Source organism: Schistocerca gregaria, chromosome 6 (genome assembly GCF_023897955.1).
Source record: "Schistocerca gregaria isolate iqSchGreg1 chromosome 6, iqSchGreg1.2, whole genome shotgun sequence".
Lineage (NCBI taxonomy): Eukaryota > Metazoa > Arthropoda > Insecta > Orthoptera > Acrididae > Schistocerca > Schistocerca gregaria.
In genome coordinates this window covers 500,396,407-500,417,394 of record NC_064925.1, presented here as the reverse complement: position 1 = coordinate 500,417,394, position 20,988 = coordinate 500,396,407, and positions in this window count along the sequence as shown.

Below are 20,988 nucleotides of genomic sequence, written 5' to 3'. Positions count from 1 at the left end.
CTATATAGCAGTTCATGACATCCAGTCTTACAAAATTTCAAAACTCCGCCATCTCTCTCCCCACATCCACCACTGCTGGCGGCTCACCAGCAACTGCGCAACTCTACGCGCTGCTATAGCCAACAGCCCAACACCACAATAGCGAATATTACAACAATGCCACTCAGTCACAGACTGCGCACATCACAGCCAGTGATTTTCACACAGAGCGCTACGTGGCGTTACCAATATAAAAACCTAAACAGCCTACTTACAAACTACTCTAGAGCCCAAATGTTATTTTCAATATCATATCAGTTTTTGAGGCTTGCTCCTGTTTTATATAAACTACTAGCCATTAAAATTGCTACACCACGAAGCTGGCGTGCTACAGACGCGAAATTTAACCGACAAGAAGAAGATGCTGTGATATGCAAATGATCAGCTTTTCAGAGCATTCACACATGGTTGGCGCCGGTGGCGACACCTACAACGTGCTGACATGAGGAAAATTTCCAACCGATTTCTCATACACAAACAGCAGTCGACTGGCGTTGCCTCGTGAAACGTTATTGTGATGCCTCGTGTGAAGAGGAGAAATGCGTATCATCACGTTTCCGACCTTGATAAAGGTCCGATTGTACCCTATCGCGATTGCGTTTTATCGTATCGTGACATTGGTGCTCGCGTTGGTCGAGAGCCAATGACTGTTAGCAGAATATGGAATCGGTGGGTTCAGGAGGGTAATTCGGAACGCAGTGCTGGATCCCAACAGCCTCGTATCACTAGCAGTCGAGATGAGAGGCATCTTATCCGCATGACTGTAACGGATCGTGCAGCCACGTCCCGATCCCTGAGTCAACAGATGGGGACGTTTGCAACACAACAAGCATCTACATGGATTGTTCGACGGCGTTTGCACCAGCATGGACTATCAGCTCGGAGACTATGGCTGCGGTTACCCTTGACCGCTGCATCACAGACAGGAACGCCTGCGATGGTTTACTCAACGACGAACCTGGGTGCACGAATGGCAAATCATCATTTTTTTTATGAATCCAGGTTCTGTTTACAGCATCATGGTGGTCGCATCCGTGTTTGGCGACATCGCAGTGAATGCACACTCGAAGCGTGTATTCGTCATCCCCACACAGCACAGGAAAGGAATTCGTGGCGGGCCGCATCAAACCAGTCAGTAGACTGATGACCAAAAAAAATTCTGGCGTATCACCCGGCGCGATGGAATGGGGTGCCATTAGTCACATTTCTCGGTCACCTCTTGTTCGCATTGACGGCACGCTACATTTCACATGTGTTACGACCCGTGGTTCTACCCTTCATTCGATCCCTGAGAATCCCTACATTTCAGCAGGATAACGCACGACCACTTGTTGCAGTTCCTGTACGGGCCTTTCTGGATACAGAAAATGTTCGACTGCTGCCCTGTCCAGCATATTCTCCAGATCTCTCACCAACTGAAAACTTCTGGTCAATAGTGGCCGAGCAACAATACGCCTGTCACTACTTGAACTCTGGTATCGTGTTGAAGCTGCATGGGCAGCTGTAACTGTACACGCCATCCACGCTCTGTTTGACTCAATGCCCAGGCGTATCAAGGCCGTTATTACGGCCAGAGGTGGTTGTTCTGGGTACTGATTTCGCAGGATCTATGCACCCAAATTGCGTGAAAATGTAATCACATGTCAGTTCTAGTATAATATATTTGTCCAATGAATACCCGTTTTTCATCTACATTTCTTCTTGGTGTAGCAGTTTTAATGGCCAGTAGTGTATTTTCAATTTCATACGAGTTTCCTTGGCATGGTCCTGTTTTATACACTCGGTCTTAAGGGGTTAGCCCTATGAACCCATGAAAAATATGTGGTTTTCGTGATTTTTTTCAAGTAAAATAAAAAGGTAGTTCTAAATCTAATGATATAGTTTTATTCCTTAAACTTTTTAATAAATCACTTTTGTATCCACATCGGACTTTCACCGAACCGCTGCACCAGGTGAAAGAATCGCTTGCAGTCGGAACATTGTTGTCGGCGGACCTGCAGTCAGCGATAGCTGGACCATACAGCAATGATTCCCAGATAAGATTTTGAAAAAAAAGGAAAAAAATAGATTTTTTTAAATTTACGAAGAGGACTACACCATAAGAGGCACATGTAACAGACGAAGAGGTAATATAGAGATTGTAATTGCTTAGTAATCCTTGAGTACACGTGCCTCAATGAGTATGTTGGTGGCGTAAATGCTCTGGCATCAAGCAACAGCGAAAATTTACACTGAAAGGAACTTAACAATGAAAATATTATTAGTGAATGCAAAGATTATAATGTGTGATGTGTAGAGGAAAGTATTGAACATTGTTACACTTTTCACACTTTCGTCTCTGGCCATTCCTGTAACATAAATTTTATATATTTTCTTATTACATTTTTAATGACGCCAATCACGTTTTATGTGCTGCAGTCTTTGAGTGAAATTACAAAAACTATTCCGGAAAATTAAAGTTTTTCTTGATGTCGAAACATGTTCCCCGGTACAAAATCTCGACTGAAACTGAAAAGCGTTACGATCAAAAAAGTCTTGTCAGTACCAATAATCATTAAGCGAAGTCAAAGTAAGCACAAGTATTGTACAGTGAAGAGCCAAGGAAACTGGTACACCTGCCTAATATCGTGTAGGGCCTTCTGAGTACGCAGAAGTGCCGCAACACGACATGGCACGGACTCTATTAATGTCTGAAGTAGTGCTGGAGGGAACTGACACCATGAATCCTGCAGGGTTGTCCACAAATCCGTAAGAGTTACAGGGGATGGAGATCTGTTCTGAACAGCACGTTGAATGGCATCGCAGGTATGCTCAATAATGTTCATGTAGGGGGAGTCTGGTGGCCAGCGAAAGTGTTTAAACTCAGTAGAGTGTTCCTGAAGCCACTCTGTAGCAATTCTGGGCGTATAGGATGTCGAATTGTACCGCTGAAATTGTCCAAGTCCGTCGAAATGCACAATGGACATGAATGGATGCATGAGATCGGGCAGGATGTTTACGTACGTATCACCTGTCAGAGTCGTATCTAGTCGTATCAGGGGTCCATATCACTCCAACAGCACACACCCCACACCATTACAGACCTTCCACCAGCTTGAACAGTCCCCTGCTATCATGCAGGGTCCATGAACTCATGACGTTGTCTCCATGCCAGTACACGTCCATCTGCTCGATGCAATTTCAAACGAGACTCGAACCTCCAGGCAACATGTTTCCAGTCATCAACAGTCCAAAATCGGTGTTGACGGCCCCGGGTGAGGCGTAAAGCTTTGTGTCGTGCAGCCATTATGGGTACACGAGTGGGCCTTCGGTGCCAGAAGCCCATATCGATGATGTTTCGTTGAATGGTTCGCGAGCTGACACTTGTTAATAGTCCAGTATTGAAATCTGCAGCAATTTGCGAAAGGGTTGCACTTACGTCACGCTGAACGATTCTCTTCAGTTGTCGTTCGTCCCGTTCTTGCCAGATATTTTTTCCAGCCGCAGCGAGGTCTGAGATTTGATGTTTTGGTGGATTCTTTATATTCATGGTACGCTTGAGAATTGGTCGTACTGGAAAATCCCCACTTCATCGCTACATCGGAGCTGCTGTGTCTCATCGCTCGTGCGCCGACTGTAACACCGCGTTAAAACTCACTTAAATCTTCATAACCTGCATAGTAGCAACAGTAACCGATTTAATAACTGCGCCAGACACTTGTTTAATATAGGCTTTGCCGACCGCAGTGCATTATTCTGCCTGTTCGCATATCTCCGTATTTGAATATGCATGCCTATACTTGTTTCTTTGGCGCTTCTGCGTAAAAAACCAGTTACAAGTTAAATATATTTTGAAAGGGAAGCTACTGATAACTAACACAGTTTTTCATTTTCAAGACAGGTGAAACGGTGCACAAGCGAGAAAGTAGGGATTAAATGTCCACATGTTATGAAAAATATAGCATTTTACTCACAATAAAATTCTGTACCGCACCTGAAGAATTAATAGAATGTTCCGTGTAGCTTTATTATACGCTACAGCATCTAGATGTGTAGAACTGTGCCAAACACAACCTCGTGTCTAACCACAAGAGAATCTGTAGAAAATGGCGGAGACTGCCCATGACGGTCTCCATTGTGTATTCCTCCACGGGATTCATAACCAGTCACTAGACTGAACCACGACCAAAAAATGTCGTCAAATCTTAGGCACGTTATCGTCTGAGTTCAATCCTTTCACCAACTACAGTCATTCTCAAAAATGAAGGATAATACTGATACATAGTGAAACAACGCTCTGGTTGGCGGTTTGCGGGTTTAAATCACCTCGGGGTATGACCATGCGGTGCATTTGACTTGGGGTCGTCGCACGGTGGCGCTGGCAGTAGTCCACAATCGCAGAGGTGTGTTGGTGTCAGAGTACGGTGCAGCGAGTAAGTGTGCAGACGTTTTCAGACCTGCTAATGGTGACTGTGTTTTGAAAATGGCTGAAAGAACACATACTGATGACGTTATGGGGGGTAGAATACTAGGGCGACTGGATGCTGGTCAAACACAGCACGTCGTAGCATGGGCCCCCGTGTGCCACAACGTGTGATCTCAAGATTATGGCAATTTTTCCAGCAGAGAGGAAACGTGTTCAGGCGCTACAGTACGGGACATCCACAGAGTGCAATATCACAAGAAGACCGATATCTAACCATCAATGCCCGCAGACGGCCACGGAATCTTGCAGGTAGCCTTGCTCGGGACCTTACCGCAGCCACTGGAACAGTTGTCTCCAGACACAAAGTCTACAGACGACTGAACAGACATGGTTTATTCGCCCAGAGACCTGAAAGGGGCATTCCACTGACCCCTGGTCACAGGAGAGCCCGTAAGGCCTGGTGTCAGGAACACAGTTCATGGTCATTGGAACAATGGTCCCACGTTATGTTCACGGACGAGTCCAGATATAGTCTGAACAATGATTCTCTCTGGGTTTTCACCTGGTGTGAACCAGGGACCAGATACCAACCCCTTAATGTCTTTGAAAGGAACCTGTATGAAGGTCGTGGTTTGATGGTGCGCGGTGGGATTATGATTGGTGCACGTACACCCGTGCATGTCTTTGACAGAGGAACTGTAACAGGTCAGGTGTATCGGGACGTCATTTTGCACCAGTAAGTCCGCCTTTTCAGGGGTGCAGTGGGTCCCACAGTCCTCCTGATGGATGATAACGCACGGCCTCACCGAGCTGCCATAGTGGAGGAGTACCTGCCTGTTCTCCAGAACTAAACCCCATCGAGCACATCTGGGATGCTCTCGGTCGACGTATCACTGCACGTCTTAAAACTCCTAGGACACTTCTGGAGCTCCGACAGGCACTGGTACAAGAATGGAAGGCTATACCCCAGCAGCTGCTCGACCACGAGATCCAGAGTATGCCAAACCGTTGTGCGGCCTGTGTACGTGGGCATGGTGATCATATCCGATACTGATGTCGGGGTACATGCGCAGGAAGCAATAGCGTTTTGTAGCACGTGTGTTTCGGGACGGTTTTCTCAACTTATCACCTATACCGTGGACTTACAGATCTGTGTCGTGTGTGTTCTCTATCTGCCTATGCTATTAGCGCCAGTTTTGTGTAGTGCCACGTTGTACAATTATCCTTCATTTGTGAGCATGAGTGTACTTATGATCGATGCAATGATTCTCGCAAGGAGAACGGTTTGAAACCGATCGGGCGAATAGCAACTTAAAAAAAAGCAAAATAAGTGTCATACTTGGCTAATCTCCGTGCGTGCAACAGAACGTTATGTCAAATTGCGGGAGACGTATTGTTCGCTATACCCATGGCAGGTGTTCCTCAAAGTTGTACATCATATTATAAAATAAGATTCGTAATGCACATTTACAAAAAAAGACATATGCTAAACGTTCCTTTGACAGTTATTGCATGAAATAGTCATTGTAGGTATGGGTTGTCAAAAAATTCAATTAAGAGCTTTCAATAAAGTTGTGACCAGATATGTACATGTAAAACACAGTTATGTTCAGAAAATAGCTCTTAGGCTATTGTAACTACAATTAATGGAACAGAAAATCAGTTTACAGCAATTATTTACGTTGATCATCTTACTGCGCTGAAGATGTGCAGAAATCAAATTTGACGTTCTTAGTTATAGGTGCATCAATCGGTTCCACTGAGAAACTCGTCATTGGAAGCCACATTAACGCCCATACTCATCCCTGGCAAGTCTTTAAGACACATGTCTGTTACACCATTTACACGTACCCAGTGAAATGGGGAGTTCTTGGAAGGTTTGTGAAGGTTATGATCTGCTGAATATCATTAATTTCGGAATGTGGAAGACCACTATGTGTCAGACATTAGTAATACAAACGTGGCCGTATTCTTAGCCATATAGTAGGGATATTATGGAACCCAGACTGCATTTACAGATTTTCGTTGGAGCTACTCCACTCATGATGACATGTTAGTCTTGGCGAGCTGTTACGGGGAGGGGAAGCTCACCAAGTCCAGACGAACTCAACTTTAGGAAAATGTGTTTATTAATCAGAGGGACTACATGCGACATAGCATGGCAAACCTTCCACCTATCAACCGCTATTACAGGAATCGTGCAACTGAACGTATCACAGTCGCAATGTATTGGTCAGATTTTGATCACCATGTGATCAAAAATACGCGGACACCCCCCTAAAACATACGTTTTTCATGTTAGGTGCATTATGCTGCCATCTATTGCCATGTACTCACATCAGTAACCTCAGTAGTCACCAGACATCGTGAGAGAGCAGAATGGGGCGCTCCGCGGAACTCACGGACTTTGAACGTGGTCAGGTTATTGGGTGTCACTTGTGTCATACGTCTGTACGCGAGATTTCCACACTCCTAAAGATCCTTAGTTTACTGTTACCGATATGATAGTGAAGTGAAAACGTGAAGGGACACATACAGAACAAAAGCGTACAGGCCGACCTCGTCTGTTGACTGACAGAGACCGCCGACAGTTGAATACAGTCGTAATGTGTAATAGACAGACATCTACACAAACTATCACACAGGAATTCCAAACTGCATCAGGATCCACTGCAAGTACTGTGACAATTAGGCGGGAAGTGAGGAAACTTGGACTTCATGGTCGAGCTGCTGCACATAATCCACACATCACGCCGGTAAATACCAAACGACGCATAGCTTGGTGTAAGGACCGTAAACATTGGACGATTGGACAGTGAAAAGACGTCGCGTGGGTAAAGCGATTGCCCGGTGAAGTCATCTGAGAGCGTGTGTAGTACCAACAGTAAAAATCGGAGTTGGTTGTATTATGGTGTTTTGGATGGCACTATCACAGCATATGCCTACATCGATGTTTTAAACACCTTCTTGCTTCCCTCTGTTGAAGAGCAATTCGGGGATAGCGACTGCATCTTTCAACACGATCAAGAACCTGTTCATAATGTACGACCTGTGGCGGAGTGGTTACACGACAATAACATCCCTGTAATGCACTGGCCAGCAAAGATTCCTGACCTGAATCCTACAGAACACCTTTGGAATGTTTTGAAACGCCGACATCGTGCCAGGCCTCACCGACCGACTTCGATACCTCCCCTCAGTGCAGCAGTCCGTAAAGAATGGGCTGCCATTCCCCGAGAAACCTTCCAGCACCTAATTGAACGTATTCCTACGAGAGTGGAAGGTGGGATAAGGGTAGGCCAACACCGTGTTGAATTCCAGCATTACCGATGGAGGGTGCCACCGAAAGACAGGTAACAGTGACAGTGATTTTGAGTGTCATAATACCAGATTCTACAGTGGCTCTAACTCTGCTGTACGTAACATGGTTTCTTCTGAAGCAGAGAGCCGGCCATCAGCATAAGCCACCGATAGTCCAAGTAGCGGTACACTGTATCCCTACAGTGTGAGTATAACCTTATAGGGTGAGTGCGGAAATGGACGTCAATTTAGAGCTAAGAGAAAAGGAGTTAACAAGACAAGCCGCCAAATTTAATATTGCCAGAAGCACTAGAAAATGAAGCATAAGTATTATAAGAACCCATTTACAAATTAAATAAATTTTGAAATAGTATCTACTGGTAACTAACACAAATTTCCAATTTTCAGGGCAGGTAAAATTGTTGATACATTAAAGAAACTCAGTTCATTTGCAAGTGTGACACGTTCTGTTGCGAAATACCTTCCTCCTCTTCAAGGCGCAAGATGGTGTACGACCGAAGATGTAGGCTTAACTGTCCATATGTTATTAAAAAAATAGCATTTTATTTACGGTAAAATTCTTTGTCTGAAGAATTGACAGTATATTTCATATAGCTCTAATACATTATCCTGCACTTAAATGTGTAGAATTGTGTGAAACACAATGTCACATCTAACCACTACAGAAGCTGTAGAAAATGGCGGAAACTACTTGTGGCAATCTCTGATTCTAGAATCAGTCACCATACTGAAATACCGACCAACAAAAAATGAAAAGAGAGATTAAACAAGAAAAGAACGATAAGTATACTCATAATCAGAGTAGTAATAAGCAGCACACAAGTAAGATTGGATGCGGTATCTAATTCAAGATGCCAGTTGTTTTGGTTAGAAATCTGCTCTATGTTTCGTACGAACGTGTAGTTTAATATTAAACTAGTTTTAAGGTCGACCCGAGGGAGTGCGTCTTGTTCATAGAGGGGGTAATTTTTTTTTAAGGATGGGGCCCCTCCACGCCCACTCCAACGTGGTGACCAAACCAAAAGTTCTACTGTCACCACCGTAAACATGTTAGTTTTTTAATCAGGCGTCACAGGATGCGGGCTGTGATGTTGTCCATGCGTCTGGGTAAGATTACTCATTAACATGGTCCTGAGGAGATAGAAGTGGTCGAAAACGATTGGAGGGTAGCGGTTGTAAGGGCAGAGGAAAAAAAGTGACAAGGCAAAAGCCAAGGGGGAAAAAAAACTCTGCGACAGTAGGACGGGTAGTAAGGGCAGTAGCGGCTTGCTATCTGCGACAGTACATGCAAGGTGTGGTTGTGTTAGTTCGAGGTATCGTGCATCGTTACCTTTGTCGTTGTTGGAGCTTGTTGCGGCGCTTGCTGCAGTTGCTGCGTCCGTGCAACAGTTCAAGGTCGTTGTAGATTAGTGGGCGATCGGTCATAGATCGGCTCACAGACGGTGTAGGGGGTGTGTGTGGCTGGTTTGCGTGCTGTGTACAGTACTGTTTCCTTGCGGGTGCCTGTTTTTCGGCTGGTCGAACATCTGGGGTTTCCAGTAATAACCGTGTTGCAGGGGCTCGCCAGTACTGTCCTCTCAGCGTTCTATGGACCATAGATGTTTAGTTCCTAGCCAGTAGTGTCTTTGGTCTGTTATGCTTCCATCTATGGTTGTGGTCGTAGTTACCCAGAGAAAGGATAAACGGGTTGCGCGAGTGTCTCGTGTTATTGTACAGTCATGTGGAGAGTTTTTGGAATACCTTCAAGATAGTATCTAGCCGGTATTCCCGGTGAAGGTCCGCGATGCGTGTGTAGCGCGGAGCGTTGCTTATGATTTTGAGTACTTTGTTCTGTATGAGCTGCAGACGGCGCAGGCGAGTTGGCGCAGCGTATCCCCTGACAGGGGCTGCGTACGTCATCAGGGGTCTAATAAGTGTCATGCACATGGACCTAGACACCCTCCTGTTCAGTGTGCTACGCCTGTTAAGCATAGGGTAGAGTTGTTTGAGCCTCGCGTTAGCTTTGTTGGTCACGTGTTGGATGTGGTCCCCCCAGAGTAGTTTCATGTCCAGCCAGACACCGAGGTATTTGACCTTCTCGCGGAAACGTATTGGGCGTGTGTGTAGTGTTATTGGTTTGCAGTGCTGATGTTTGCGCAGTTGCTTCGGTCTTCTAGTGAACAGAACGGCCTCGCACGTGTCGACGTTTACTCTAACACGCCATGTCACCAGCCAAGGCTCCGCCGTTCTGAGTGCAGTCTGTAGTCGTAAGTTAATGATAGACGGCTTCCAATCTTGAGCGAGGATTGCAGTGTCATCCGCGTAGATTGCTACCGTCGTGTTATGTGTAGCTGGAAGGTCGTTAATGTAGAGGTTAAACAGTAAGGGCCTAGGATACTTCCTTGGGGTACTCCTGCCTGTATACCATGTCGTGTCGATTGTTTGCCATGCACGTCGGTGTTGTAACTCCTGTCCGTGAGATATGAGTGTCTGAGACGTACGAGCCCGTCGGGGAACGCTGCGACACTAAGTTTGGGTATTAGGCCGTTGTGCCATAGACGATCGAAAGCCTTTTCGATGTCAAGGAACACCGCCCCAGTAGCCTTTCTTGTGGGGCATGTCACGGTGAGCCTAAGCGCTGTATTGCAACGGCGCTACCTACAGGCAAACGCGGGATGTTGCTACTGTAATAACTCAACAAGGCAGACGCAATGCTGGCTGGCTCTGAGCACTATGGGACTTAACATGTGAGGTAATCAGTCCCCTAGAACTTAGAACTACGTAAACCTAACTAACCTAAGGACATCACATACATCCATGCCCGAGGCAGGATTCGAACCTGCGACCGTAGCAGTCGCGCGGTTCCGGACTGAGCGCCTTAACCGCGAGACCACCGCGGCCGGCACGCAATGTTTGCAGACAAGCTATCTTGCTGAAGCAGCAGACTCAGCGGTACTGCGCAGGCGCGAGTAGCAAGAGATAAGACTCATTTCCAAGTTGGCTGTGACAGTTCTGTCTTAAGATACGTGACTACTAATGGCGCATATGAACAAGTGTGCCGCTCTTTAGTGTAAGTACTGAACACTTCGTAACAAACTTTCCTCAGTCCCGCAGCTCAAACAGGACAAAGGGGTTGTGCAGGGCAATACCCCTGCCAGTAGGAGTCACTGGTTCGAGGCCACAGCAGGGCAACGAGCCAATCCCTCCCGCACTTAGTGCTGTGCCGCGTCGGCCGTTGTGACCGAGCGGTTCTAGGGGCTTCAGTCCAGAACCGCGCTGCTGCTACGGCAGCAGGTTCGAATCCTGCCTCGGGCGTGGGTGTGTGTGATTTCCTTATGTTAGTTACGTTTAAGTACTAAGTTCTAGGGGACTGATGACTTCAGATGTTAAGTCCCATAGTGCTCAGAGCTATCTGAACCATTTTGCTGTGGCGCAGCGGACCATAACAGGTCTACTGCAGCAGCACATCCCTCTCCTGTAGGCGGCGGATTGATCCCACTAGCCACCAGTTCTCGTCTATCATCGTAGAATGAGCGCCCCATCGCTGTGGTATTCTGTCATAACTGAATTTATTATTTAGCTGCAGTCTATAGAATTCTGCACTGCCATCTCTTCTGTCTGCTTGTAATCATATTTTCGAACTATACTTGAAGAAAACCTCTTACAAGTTCTGAAACTTATGTAGCGCGTGTTTTCAAAGTTGAGCGGTAAAGAACTGGCTGGGAACCGTGTACTAATGTATATGAAAATTACTAAAAACTTATTTCATTTGCTATTTGCTGTTCATGTCGTATTGTCTGCAAACAAAAGCAACAAGGTATATGAGGAAGTTAACAATGAAAGTTCATCAATGTGCATCCTAAGACAAAGAAAAAAGATAAAGCGAACCACAACGAAAGAGTTATTCAAATTGTACGGAAATCGGTAAATGTGGTGTACATGTAAAAAGAAACAAATGATCACAACTTCAAAATAATTCTATGATTTTATGAAACTGAGCAACTCAATAACGCACTGGTCCATCTCTCGCCCTTAAGCAAGCCGTTAATCTGCTTGGCATTGATGAGTAGAGTTGAGGGATGTCCTCCTAAGGGAAATCGTGGCAAACTCTGTACAATTGGTGAGTTAGATCGTCGAAATCCCTAGCGGGTAAGAGGGCCCTGCATTTAATGCTTCGAACGTTCTCAGTCGGTTAGAGGCCAGTCGAATTTGCTGACCAAGGTAGGGTTTGGCAAGCACGAAGACAACTCCCGTCGCGTACGGACGGGTGTTATCTGCTGATACGTAAGTGCAGGATGGCTTTCCATGAGGAGCGACGAAACGAGGTGTAGAAGGTCGTCGATGTACCGCTATCCTGTAAGGGTGCCGCAGATGACACCCAAGGGGCTGCTGTTAAGAAAAGACATTGCACCCCAGATTGTCACCCCTGATTGTCAGGTCGTATGCCCGACGACAGTGAGGTTGGTATAGCATCGCTGTCCAGGGAATCTCCAGACATGTCTTGGGCCCGGAATCTGATAGACTGGATGGACTTCAATATTAAGCCCCGCTTCGAACTGAGCCCCGATGGCCAGGGAAGAAGGATACGGATATACGCGTGCCCTTGATCTCTGAGTTGACATTTTAATTCGATGACTGATTGCCAGCCTTTATGCTACCGTCGAAACCTAGCTGTCCATATTCATTGACCAGATGTGTTATAGAGTGAAGCACATATTAAGTATGAAATTACTAAATTTCGGTACTAACCGAAACTTATGTCCATCATTAACATCGTCTAAGTTGTGGTCGCTCTTGCAACTTACTGGTAAGCACTCAGCCGCCTATATCAACAATTACCAAATCACGCTTGTTGTCATTTTCTTTAGCTTCTCATTCTTTAATTTCTGGAGTCGGGAGGACTTGAATCTCAAGAGTCGCTGTTTCCTGTGACCTTTATCTACGACTCATCATCATAGACATAACCGCCAAAAACTGTAGCGAAATTAATATCTCGACGCTACACAATGCCAGTCAACATCCCAACTGATCCTGTGTCTACTTCTTTTAAGTCTGGTGTTATCAGTGATTCGGGGTCAGTGGTCAATGACGCATGGCACCTCGAGCACTCAACTCACCTTTCTAGTGCTCTGTTCGCGACAGTTCGTGTCGAAACACTGCTTTTAACCTCTGGCCGGTTCTTTGTTCGGTGTATTCGTCAGAGCCTCTCCAGCAACCATAAGATCTTATCTTCGTGGAGTATCCCAATAACCGTGCCTGCTGTTTTCGCCACGCCGTTGCGCTGCGGCCATCTCGCCACTACTTTTTCTGCAGCCATTGTACTCTACGATCTAAGAGTATAGTGTTACCATGTCCCTCGCGGCACTGATTCTCATGTCCTCTGTGAAACCGCTTGGAGCGGCTTGGAAAGTGGTTTTCAGTTGAACCCAGTGATAATTACAAAAAAAAGCCATCAAATAACATTCATCTAACAATTTTTCAGAACCAATGTGCAAGACGGACACAAGCATAAAATATACAATTGAAACATTAACACATTACCTTTAGTAAAAGGAATCCTCACTCAATTAAAAATGTAAGATCATTACATATGCATGAAACTCGATTAAGAATGTTCACAAATATATTTTGTTTCAGTAGCAGTGAATGACTGTAATAACTGCAGTCATAAGGCTGGTGACAAAATAACTTTAAATTTATGTTACTTCTACTCTTCAAATGAGTCTGTTGTCGAAATGCTACAAATGTTAGCAAACGGCAGACAGCTCAGAAAATTCCTTTATTCGCAAGACCTTTCACTTTTTGGTGGAACTCCCTTTGGACGTACCAAATAAATAATATTGAAGACTTTCACCAAGACGATGTACGTGTAAAGAACCAACCAGAACAACCGTAAGACTGTAGAAGAGAACGGGTAATAAAAAAGAAAACAAATTTAAAACCTTATTCTAGTAATTTAAATTATGGGCACTGAAAGGAAGCAAGTTTCGGTCTGATCAAAAACAGCAACGCCCCAATTATTATTCTAACAACTCTTTAAAACACTATTTTTCGGTAAACCGTCTTTTCGAGAATAATTTCTAATAATTACCCACCGGCCATGTCAGTACACAACCGCACATGACATTAAATGTAGCGTACTCAAAACTGTTAAATATGGTATCTTATATTCTGAGGCCGCTTTACTGACACACAAGACAATATGTGATCAACTGGCCAAGGCGACGCTTAAAGCAGTTCTCAAACATATCTGATAAATAGAACGTGAGATTTATGACATGGTTAGAAACTTTAATAGAGCGAAAAGCTCAAATGACTTGATAGTTTAACTAGTGTGCCACACATATTATTATTATTCTTTCTGTTACACTAAAGAGAGCTTATTAAATACTCCTAAGTCTGACATGTGAGAGCCGGCCGCCGTGGTCTCACGGTTAAGGCACTCAGTCCGGAACCGCGCGACTGCTACGTTCGCAGGTTCGAATCCTGCCTCGGGCATGAATGTGTGTGATGTCCTTAGATTAGTTACGTTTAAGTAGTTCTAAGTTCCAGGGGACTGATGACCACAGATGTTAAGTCCCATAGTGCTCAGAGCCAGCCTGACATACGAGAGCAGTGGCAAGACCCACGAACAATCATGCAACAATTTTACCATACGTTCTGAGCATGTGCGACCAACTACGTGCTAACACGAGCTGTATTTGTTGTGCTGAATACATTAGGCTAATTTATCAGTAATGACTCAGTAGGTTACATTAAACATACTACAACAGAATTACAAAACCAGCTGGATCCGAAACACAGAATCTTATAGTAGTTTGCATGGTAAGCGACAAATAACTAGAAAAGAATTCTCGACCATAAACACAGAGAGGCAAACCAAAATAGATATAATCTAATTGCTTTTTCAGAGCTGCAACTGAATACCAGCGAGACTGAGTATGCCCGCAGGTATTCTACTACTACTACTAATAATAATAATACTAAAAATAATAGTAAACTGTGTAATAACGCCGCTTATCGTCAGTACAGAACGTGAGCGGAATGAGACAGGAGGAGCACGTAGCAGTTAGCGCTTAACGAACATCTTCTATAAAACTTCAAAGCCATACAACCATAATTGCGGAGCCGAAGCAAGAAATTGATCACCATTACAGTTCATCATTCTGCAGGGGCGTCGTTCCGGTATCGGCTTCTTATGGATCTCTGCCCAGCACTATATTACAGAGGAGAGACCATAGATATGGTCTGGTGGCCGACAACACACTCTTCCCCTTCCGTCGTGACCACAGACCGACTGCCGATGTCAACAAGACGCGTACAGCCAAAATCCCCACAATGCACTCGCGTTTCCACGTCCAGGTGCCCTCTTCAATACACAGTGTACACTATTTCTTAAATACCAGTTCCTCAGCTGGCACTTCCGCCTAGGAACCCGGAAGTTGATCCGGTAGAAGAGGCCGAAGGGCACAAATTAAGAAGGACCGATGATAAGAGAGGAGTAGCGAGGATTGCTGGCGCACGGAAAACTGTGAACATGTGTATTACGATCTCCTACCAAAAATTATTATAGCGTTAGGCAGACAGTTATAAAGTACTCATAAGCTTCTTCAACCCCCAAGAACGCCTCTTTTCTGTACCGAAACTCCTGAAACTACTCTCCCGTAAGTGTAAAATTTTTATTATCTTTTCCCACAAGAATGTAGAAACTGAAATATCAGTTTTATTCCGTTCAGTCACGATGTTCATGATATGTGTTAACACATCCCATTTTCGTCACTGTCTGGAAGAACCAGATTCACGTCTACTGCAACAACTCATTCTCCGCTGTTAAGAACGAAATTTCAACGAAGTGTTCTGGACTGGTGATGATTGCTACCACATGGTAGTGAGATTTCTGCTTCGTGGACGGATGGACGTCATGCTACAAGCATTTCTAGTTGAACATAAAGCATTGTGGACTGGATAATCTGGAATGGCATTCTCGACCTTCATAATGACTTGATGATTTTCTTTCCATTGAAGGACGGTATCTTTCAGCATGATAACATGATTAAAATCTCTGCAAACTGCTCGACGAAGACAAATGCTTTCCTGGTTACCAAAAATCTCAGATTGTGAACCAAATGAACGACCGTAGTACCATCCCGATCGTCCTGTCTGCTACGTGAGTGCTCCAGTACGCGTTTACCAACAAATGTGAATAGTACAAGAGGTATGTCTACTAGACTTACAACCGCACACTTTCACTTCCTGCTCGTATAAACGCTGCAAGTCCAGTGGTACACTCGTTAGCTGCCGCTCGGGTTGGCCGCGCGGTCTGGGTGCCTTGCCACGGTTCCCGCGGCTCCCCCCGTCGGACATTCGAGTCCACCCTCGGGCATGGGAGTGTGCGTTGTCCTTAGCGTAGGATAGTTTAAGTTAGATTAAGTAGTGTGTAAGCCTTGGGACCGATGACCTCTGCAGATTGGTTCCATAGGAACTTACCGCACACACAGTGGTTAGCTGGACTCTCGGTGACAGTCATAAAACGTTACTGAACAGTACGTTCTGGAATAAATCGATACGTCACTCATGATGGAGCACTCTTTGACCAGGAAGAACTATGCAGTATCTCTCTGCCAGTTCAATTCAAAGATTAGTAAGTCTTACCCAAAAGCTCTTTCAGCACCCCGTAACGCGTTTGATGGGCACGATAACTATGAATAGATATGGATTCGAGCAATAATTCAGTTCTATATTGTGCGCAAACGATAAATAATTTGCAGTTGCCATCTTGATAAACAGTATTATTAAGTCTCTCTTTTCGCTTGACGTATGCAAGATGCTTCGCTATAGCTTGTAGAATGATTGAAAAGTGACCAAGGAATTAATAAGAATTTTAGAGCTACAGAAAATGTATATCCTATGACAACATGACAAATTTGAAGTTTTGTTCTGTAGTTCACCTCAAGTAAAAGAAATTTAATGTAACCTGTCTTTGTCTATTACATAATGAAACTATATTTATAGCTATTTTTTCGTGAACCCTTCTCATTTTTAACATTTTGTCACTATTCCTAGAAAAGGAATATTTGTTAAGGTTTCGGACTAATAGAGTGACTTTTATATAAGTATCGTCTGATAAGTAACGTACTTGAAGATCCTAAAATATTTCGTATATTTCTGTAAGATTTTCTCCCCACTTACGTCATTCATATTTACTCACAGTAAAATTAGTTCCACGAATATAGTGAGTTACGCAAAAAAGAGTGCAAACAGTAAACACCAACCAGCAAATACAGGACATCTCCTGTCAAATATTTTGCGGAATTCAGTTAGAAACCATTCACAATGTTTTACAGTGTCGGCAAACTACTAGTCACGGTTATTGATTTTGGTGGTGTTCGTTTACTTGTATAAATTAGTACGAAACAACGTGTACCCATGTTGTCCTTAGCAATAGCCGCTCCAAATGATGGCTACTAACCACTGTATACAGAGAACATCAGTGTATGAGGCTCTGTGGTACTTTTTCCAGGTATCCCACCGCGGGCGGTTACAGTTTAACTTATGTCGATATCCGTTGCCCTCTCATAAATACGTGACTGTCGATATTCCAGCAGGAAATAAGGTTATATCACATGCCAGGGCAGGAAATACCAGCGTTCAGGGAAAGTAGAACTGACCTACACACACACACACACGTACACACACACACAAACACACACACACACACACACACACACACACACACACCAAGAACAAAGCAATGCGATAATCTGTCGAGCTAGAACCACATTTATCACTGAAGATAAAAAGCACTCCGTCTGTCTCCTCGTTTCGTGTCCTTGTGTGTAAATAATACGAGCGTGCACGGCAATTAACAACAAACTAAAAAAAATTAAGAAAGTGTGTAATGACACGGTTAATACCCAACTGACCGAATAGATGTATTTAATGTAATGTGTACATACACAAACCCCATGTTTCTCGTCTTGAAATATTTAGTAGAACATTACTTCTTGCACTTGAATTTTAATACACTCACAAAGAATTGCCTTTTGTGAAATATTGACTTGTACCTGAATGCTTTATGAACATGTAGGTTATATTGTAGTCAGTGTATCGACAGACATTCTATTTAATGGCTCAAGTCAAGCTGGAGTGACATTAATTATGGAGGAAAAAGGTTCAGTGTTGCTGCACAAGTTGCATGCAATGAAGAAAAGCGAGTAGATAACTATTACTGTGGACGTCCGAGACTTGAGAGGAGGAATCTGTGTCGTGGTCAGGTGAGAAGAATGGTAGTCAGAATAAAAAGAAGAAATGGGAGAAAAGAGATCACGGAGGAGATCCAGATGGACGCGACAGGAGCAGAAAAAGGAAGGCTCGTAACACACGGTTAGGAAATGAAGCACAGGGCTCGAGGCCAATCAACGTTTAGGAAGAACCAGTATGCGACTACCAAAGTCACGACAACGAACTTTATATCGTGCGCACACAGCAGAAGGCCACTGTGACAACAAACGATCACATTCCGCCACCAAAGCAAGACTATTGTCACTTTTTTACTGTTGGATTGGCATTATTAAATCGTTACAGCTGTATTATGTACATACAAACTCATTTGATAAGAAATTTAAGATGTTTTCGTGTATAAATTATGTAAAATCATTTCCAGTCAATTCTCGTAGATCAATGAGCACAATTCTGCTTCCAGTGAAAGAATGAAAGAGTAACGTAAAGAAACAAAATAAGAATTACAGAAATGGTGGACTGTTGATGCGACGGACTTCTGACAACGTTTTATTGCTCGTCCCAAGCCAAGAAATATGAATCAAAGTTTCAACCTTCTGGAAAGACTATGACTGTTTTCTATACGTTAACTGCATTTCCAAGAGTTCACTGTTAAAATTTATTTAACAAATCTTCTGTGAGACACGCGAAAATGTTCATTTCTCATTTTTATTTTTTATGTTGTTCATGTCTCCCTTCTACCGTTGGTCGGTGGCGACTTTGTATAATCATAAAGTTGAAATACTTTACAACGGCGAAACGGACTATAAGTTTTTAAATAGTTGTTAGATCGTGAAAAATATGTTCCCAATAACAGTGAAGTAATTATTGAAGCGACCTCAAATTATTAATATACTTAAATTAGCACTGAAAAAGATTACATTCATATTACACTGAGATTATTTCACATAAATGGTGAGGTATTTTGAGTTGGAATTTTGTTTGTTGTAAAGAACAAAAAAATGGTTCAAATGGCTCTGAGCGCTATGAGACTTAACATCTGTGGTCATCAGTCCCCTAGAACTTAGAACTACTTAAACCTAACTAACCTAAGGACATCACACACATCCATGGCCGAGGTTGGATCCAAACCTGTGTCAGTACCGGTCGCACGGTTCCAGACTGAAGCGCCTAGAACCGTACGGCCACACCGGCCGGCTGCAAAATAACAGATTCTGTGTAATTTAATATCAGGTTTTTCTTGTTGTAGTAAATTCCATGGTGTCAGGTAGTTATAGACAGTATACACGTATGTTAAGGAATCATGACTTTGTGAATGATACAAATAAATGCGTTTTCTGTCTGATATATCCCTGGCACTACTCCTAGTCTACTACAATTAATATTGGAGGTAATTTTTTATGCGGACCCTCCAGTTGCTGGAAAAACTCGTTATGACAGAATTAATTTAAATAAATAGAGATCAGGCGGCGTCATGTTGTATTCTAAGTTGTAGATAACACAAAGCACGTTGAAATATTCACATCCCCTCGGCCGCCTATCAACATCAGGTAGGGCCAAGTAAACAACGGCAGATGATTGTGTAACGAACAGTTCACGTTGAACATAGCAAGTTCGCTTTATCTAATAAGTATTTTAAAAAATGGCTCAAATGGCTCTGAGCACTATGGGACTCAACATCTTAGGTCATAAGTCCCCTAGAACTTAGAACTACTTAAACGTAACTAACCTAAGGACATCACACACACCCATGCCCGAGGCAGGATTCGAACCTGCGACCGTAGCAGCCCCGCGGTTCTGGACTGCAGCGCCAGAACCGCACGGCCATCGCGGCCGGCCTAATAAGTATTTAACGTGCCGTAAATAGAACTAGCGTTTACGTAAGATTCAAACAATTCCGCAACAAAAAAATTTCATAAATCTCTCTTGCGTGTCTTTTTACTATAATTCCTACTGCCGAGTCCATATTATCCCATAACTCTGCCTTAGTGTTCCAATGCTGCATACATCTTACATTCTTGTCTCTCTTTACATGTTGTGAATGTCCTTTTCATACCGCCATATATTGTGTCTCTTCTTCTTCAGCTTGCGACGTCGCCACGTGTACCTGAAGTACAGTTGGTGGCGTCGATTTGTCTTCGTTTCTGATGAGAATAATCTCATCGTTTACCAGTTGACAGTAACCGATTCTCTGCCCTTCCTTTGTATTCGTAACGCATCCTACTCCATTTTTGAACCCTCCCACATTACCCTATACATTTGTCTAGCGAGATATCTTCTCTGCTTTCCACTTCACTTCAGTCCACTTCTAGATTAAGTGTCTGAATATTCCATTTCAGATTTTCTATCTTCCTTACCACATAGGCATCGTAGGCTTTAGTCCTTTCGCTGCTATTTTTAGTCTTTAAATCAATAGCTCATTCCCTGATATCCCAATGGGGGACTATTGGCTGATGCAGATATCGTCATTACACTTTTTCAGCTATTTTCAGTGGATGTACACTGTAAGTATTCGTTTCAGAAAAGTCAATTCCTTTTTCGTGCTACAATGTATTTTATTTTGCTCCAGAGGCGTTTCGCCTTTTGCATTAAGGCATTTTCAGTTGTTTTAATCGGTTTTCGTTTTACCGGCTGGAAGCTGTTTTTCCTCTCATCATAGGTGCGATGTCGCAGTGTCACCTCACCGATACATTTTCACGCCATCAAGTGAACACACAGTTCCGGCAGAACTTATATAAGTAAATCTGCAGTTACTCTGAGACTATCAGTGGTATACCACAGTAGCTAGCTTAGGAAATACGAAAACCACGGAACAAAAAGGTCGTGAACGAAAATATATCGGTGTGACTGCTACCCCCAGCCTAGTAGCGCCGAATGAATTTTTTTTCAACGCTTTGCTGATACACCTTCCAGCTACTTCTCTATCTCTAGACAGTCGCCGTTCCGATTAAGACATTTGTCGTAGGGTTTTATCTACTTTTCAACACCTTCGTCACAGCAGACGA